Source organism: Grampus griseus (assembly GCF_964374135.1).
Source record: "Grampus griseus genome assembly, chromosome: 5".
NCBI lineage: Eukaryota > Metazoa > Chordata > Mammalia > Artiodactyla > Delphinidae > Grampus > Grampus griseus.
Genome location: NC_138998.1, coordinates 106,760,120 through 106,766,663, shown reverse-complemented (window position 1 = coordinate 106,766,663; position 6,544 = coordinate 106,760,120).

Genomic DNA, 6,544 nt, shown 5'->3' with positions numbered 1-6,544 from the left:
CATTTCTATACACTAATAAAAAAATATCTGAAAGAGAGATCTTGAAAAATCTATTTATAACTGCATAAAGAGAATAAAATACTTATGAATAAATTTAATCAAGGAGGTAAAAAACCTGTGCCCTGAAAACTATAAGATGATCACGAAAGAAATTGAAAAAGACACAAATAAATGAAAAGATAATTTGTACTCATGGACTGAAAGAATGAATATTGTTAAAATGTCCATACTACCAAAAGCAATCTACAGATTCAATGCCATCACTATGAAAATTCCAATGGCATTTTTCATGGAACTGGAAAAAATTCCTAAAATGTGTATGGAACCACAAAATACCCCAAATAGACAAACAATCTTGAGAAAGAACAAAGCTGGAGGCATCATACTCTCTGATTCCATACTACATTACAAAGGTATAGTAATCAAAATAGTATAATAATGGTATAATAACAGACACATAGATAAATGGAACAGAATAAAGAGCCCAGAGATAAACCCATGCATATATGGTTAATCAATTTACTACATAGGAGCCAAGAATATACATGGGAAAAGGACACTCTCTTCAATAAATGGCTCTGGGAAAACTACACAGCCATATACAAAAGAATAAAACTGGACCACTATCATACAACATACACAAACATTGACTCAAAATAGATTAAGGACTTGATTGTAAGGCCTGAAACCATAAAACTGCTAAAAGAAAACATAGGTGGTGATGGTGATGATTTTTTGCATTTGACACCAAAAGTAAAGGGAACAAAAGCAAAATTCAAAAACTGGGACTACCGTAAACTAAACGTTTTTGCACAGCAAAGGACACCATCAACAAAATGAAAAGACAATCTTCTGAATGAGAGAAAATATTTGCAAATCATACATCTGATAAGGGGTTAGTATCCAAAATATATAAATCATTCTTATGACTCAATGCCAGAAAACCAAAAAATGTGATTTCAAAATAGGCAGAGGATATGATTAGACATTTTTCCAAAGAAGACAGATGGACAACAGGTACATGAAAAGATGCTTAACATCCTAAACATCAGGGAAATGCAAATCAAAGCCACAATGAGATATCACTTCACACCTGTTAGAATGGCTATTATCAAAAAGAAAAGAAAAAACAAGTGTTGCCTAGGACAGTGGTCCCCAACCTTTTTGGCACCAGGGACTGGTTTTGTGGAAGACAATTTTTCCACGGACAGGGTGCAGGGTAGATGGTTCAGGCAGTAATGCAAGCAATGGGGATTGATGGGGAGTGGCAGATGAAGCTTCCCTTGCTCACCTGCCACTCACCTCCTGCTGTATGCCCTGGTTCCTAACAGGCTGTGCACTGGTACTGGGGACCCCTGGCCTAGGATGTGGAGAAAAGGGAGTTCTTGAGCTCTGCTAATTGGACTATAAATTGGTATAGTCACTATGGAAAACATTATGGAGTTTTTTAAAAAAATTAAAAATAGAACTATGATATGATCCATTAATTCCTCTTCTGGGTATTTATCCAAAGGAAATGAAAACACTAATTTGAAAAGATGTATACACCCCAGTGTTCATTACAGAACTACTTACAATAACCAAGATATGGAAACAACCTAAGTATCAATCAATAGATGAATGGACAAAGAAGATGTGACATACATATATATAAGGATGAAGAAGATATATATATATATATATATATATATATATATATATAATGGAATATTATTCATCCATAAAAAAAGAACAAAATCTTGCCATTTGTGAACAACATGGAAGGAACTGGGGGGGTTATGCTGAGTGAAATAAATAAGACAAAGACAAAATACCATATGACTTGCTTATATATGGAGTCTAAAAAACCAAAAAAATATAAGCTCATAGATACAGACAACTGATTGGTGATTGCCAGATGCAGGGGGTTGAAGGCTGTGAGTAAGAGGAATGGGAGAAGAAAGACAAAAAGTGAAAACTTCCAGTTATTTTAAGTAAGTCAGGGGAATGTAAGACACAGCATGGTGACTATAGTTAATAAAACTGTATTGCATATTTGAAAGTTGCCAGAAGAGTAGATCTTAAAACTTCTCATCACAAGGAGAAAAAAATCTGTAACTATGTCTGTTAATGGATATTAACTAGACTTATTGCAGTGATCATTTTGCAATATCTACAAATAACAAATTGTTATATCACATACCTGAAACTAATATAATATTGTATGTCAACTGTACCTCAATAAAAAAATAGGAAAAATGTATGTAGTATGCTCTTGAGATAGCCTGTATTATCCACTTACAATCCCCTAAAAATGTGATAATCTAGAAAATAATACTTTTTTATTTTAAATTTTTACATCATTCTCTCTAGGTGCCATCTTTGTGTCTCAGAGAAATAGAATGAAGAATACTTTTTTTTTTTTGAATGACAGTATTTAATATTTTAACCCATTTAGGAGGCAGACATTGGAGACCTTTCTAAATGAGAACTAACTCCAGAGAAACAAAAATAAAATTTTAAAAATGAAAAAATTATGATCTCTATTCCATGGGAAAACTTAGTTTACATCAAAGTTAACATATTTTTCCTTGTTGGTAAATGAGCCAAGAAAGTTCATCTCCAAAAAACCAACAGTAAGCCTATGAATTTTAGTGTTGCAAATTGGGGAAGAATCCTTGCTTTAATAGATCTTTATTTCCTCTATCACTGATTTACTATTTCACTTTCAGAGTTTATCATTAGTAACATAAAAGAACATGCAATAAAAACATGAGCTTTCAAAATTTTCAAAACTTTAGTGATTTCTTTAAAATTTTTTCTGGAACACAGTTGAAGTTAGAAGATGTGAGTTAAGTAAGGACACATTTGATGAAGAAGCTTCTCTTAAAGCAGACAGCACTCTTCCACTTTCTATTACAAGGATTTGATAGATATGTCAAACCCACTCATTTTCACAATGATTTATGCCACTTACTTGATAGATCAAATAGTCAAATTGAGATGTATCAGTCAAAATGACTTTTGACAAATTAATCCCAATTCAAAATGGTTTTATTATGTATAATGTAGAATTTTATAAAAATAAAATTTTAAAATAATAATTTTATTTTTATAATCATACAGGAATAGTGTTACTAAAAATGACAAAGTTTACATTGTTACTTTTTGTTAAAAGAAAAAAATAGGATACAATTCATTTTGTCTTTTTGGAAATATATACTCCATCAAGTGTTTAAATCTTCAAATATTTTTTCAGGTAAAGGAGGTAAAGGATTCAAAGAACTTTTAGGATAGATTGTTATCTTTAGAAACTTAGCCCTTATCCACCCCACTAGGAAAATATGGTGAAATCTAAAGTAAAATAACATTTATATGATACCTTTAGACACATTGCTAAATTTGAGAAAGCATCTCTGTGATTAATTCTTCACCAAGATCCTAAAAATTATAATCCACATGTGATGAGAAAAGTATCTTGATCTAAGCAAACCTAGTGTTTTTCTTCACAAGGATACTATTCTATTTTATCACATCTAAGATATCATTCAATAAAAATACTTTCTGATTTCACATATATTAAAATGTGAATAAATGTGCATTTTAGACGTGATTAAATACAATAGAAAGGGCATTAATACAAGAGTGCATATTTCAGAAAAACAAATAAAAATATCAACAACAAAAGAATTTAATTTACTTAATGTAGTCAAATATCCCCTTCCCCTTAAAAAAAATTATAGAAAGCCATTTGGTAGCATGTATGCAAGGGATGTAGGTACACTTTTCATCATGGAATGAAAACTGTCCCCTCAGAAATCAAGATTGTCCAAACAACTGTTTATGTTCTTAAAATACTGTAAGAGTTTTAGACACACAGTAAAACTGTATCTCCTGAATATTTTAGACAATAAAATGTTGAAAAACAGACTTTAATCATCATGCCAACAGCTTTCTCGTTTCTTCAGGAAACGTGTTAACCCTCAGCAAATACTATTACATTAAATATACCTTACCCTTTTATTTATAGAGATATTTATTATGTTTGATTTAAATGCTCAACTTATTCCTACTTTTACAATTTCTCATATGTTAAGAATAGTATCATCTGATGTGAAAGATGCATTGTTAAGCCTGTTTGCTTCCATTAATATGAATAAAGGACACATGTTATTCCTGGCTGTTGAAGGCTAGCTTTAAAGAAGAATTTTCTATAGTGTCCTGCTTTTTTGTGGTCAGGAGCACTGGTCTTATTTAAATATTTTGGATAATATTAGGGAAGTAATGTAACCAGAATTTCTTTTTCAGCTTCCATAAAATATTAACTATAACCCTTGGTGTTTCTTTTCCACTGAAATTACAAAAAGACGTAGTAATGTAGCCCAATCCTGCCAGAGGCAGCTCTCCTCTGATAGGTAACTTTGGTTTAAGGACTCCTCAGCAACCTAGTCAAAATTTTCCATTAACTTCACTGTAGTCTGGCCTCTGCCTATGTAACCCTTTGTTTCCTCTCTCCTTCACAAGGTTCAGAACTGTGTCTCAGTCCAGTGGCTCTCCTTGTCTCCTGTCCCACCTCCCCACCCTCAGAGGAATTTCCTTTGAATATCTATTGCAATCTAATCTCATTTTTTTTCTGCCTTTCAGAGGACTTGAGCTAATGCAATATTAAATATCCAGAATAGGCAAATCCATAGACAGAGCACAGATTAGCCGTTTCCTAGGCTTGGTGGAGGAGGGAATGGGGAATGACTGACTGCTTAATGAAAGTGGTCTGGAACTAGATATGGTGATGGTTGACCAATATTATGAATGTACTAAATGTTACTAATGGAAAATTTTATATGTATTTTACCACAATAAAAAAATACATTACATTGGAAGGGGACACTTGTTCCTTTAAACTATTGTTGCTCATGGTATAACATGTGAGATTCCATTTCCATATTATATCTTAGTGGTTTCTTTCTATAAGGGTTTCCATAACCAAATAACTTTGAAAAATCTCTTTTCAATAAAGTTAAATGCATGTTTAGTTTTAAAACAACTACAAAAACAAACAAAAAGCTTTAAGTGTGACATTATCTTACTATACCTCTAGATTTTCTTATTAAAAAAAAAACAGTTCTAATGTACTGTATGATAGTGAGCTATAGACTACAAATTATATCATAATTTTTCATATTACTACCAAAAATTTAATTCTCCTCTCTACACACTTAGGAATTTTTTAATGTTATGATATTTATATTACAGACTGAGAGGCCAAATTAATTATTTCCATAATTAGTAATGTAATTTTATAAGATGTCAGCAAATTTATACAACAGTATGAATGCCTTATTTTATGTGAAACTACTGTGCAATCATTTCAAAATAAATGATAGGCTATTTTTTGTGTTTATTTTTTATTTCACTATGGTACTAAGGATTTTTCTAAAGATCCTATATACACTGGCAAAAAAGTCCCATATGACCTGGATGCTTATATTGGACAGACTGTTTCTGAACGTTTTTCAGGAGAAAATTTGGTCAATTTGCTGATTCAGTTATTCAGTGAAAATCTTTGGTATTTAATATTTATTGAGCACAATTATGTTGACAGCAAACACGTAACAGGCACCCAGTTCTCTTTTAGTCCACAATTGATATTGCCTTTAATTGTTGTTTTAAAGGTTCTTGTTTTCTGTAGGAATTCCATAGGGAAAGAAATGTTTGAAAAAAGGGTTGGCTCATCTCCATTGAAATGCTTTCTTAAAGGCAGTTTTAATTATAAAAATGTTAACCTGAGTGTAATAATTTTGTTGTTCAGATATCACTTTTAAAGTAACGATTAAGGCCAAGTCATGGCAAATTTTTCTCAATAAATGTTTCTAAATTTCTATGTCAGTCATATTGTTTGATTACTATCTACAGAGCAACATTTATATATACAATTCTCTACCCTAACTTAATTTCTTTCTTGTGGCATGTATAACTCTGAGCTTTACATTAAGACAATTCCTAATTTGGGCCAGAATAACATAAAAATTCTCAGTCTCATAAAGTAAGCATTTTAAAATAAATTTTATTAGACCATAATAACAATTCACCTCTTTAAAATGAAAAAAAAATCAAGGAACCTGTGAATTAACATTATGAAGAGGACACACATACTGTGTCCATGATTTTCTGAAATCCCAAATTCCTTTTTGAAAATCCAGTAATGTTTAAATTCACAGAAACAAAAGATACAATGAGAGATATCAATGGAGGAAAGATTGAAAGACATTTTTGAAGACTTAAAGATGATGCAAAAATGCTGTTAGATGAAACAGATCATATGCTTTTCAGAGCATGTGTGGATGGGATTTAAGGAAGGAGGAATAAAATCTACCCTGCATAGCTTTAGAGAGAGACTGTTCTCAGAGCAGATTGGGCCAACTGTGGTTGGAATATTAATGAAACTTAAACTGAGGTATATTTGAAAATTAGCATATGTAGCAGTCTTCTGCTATCCTTATCCCATGGCTGTACTCAAAGTACGATGAAATTTTCCACCAGTGACTCCACCAAAAGAAAAAAAAAA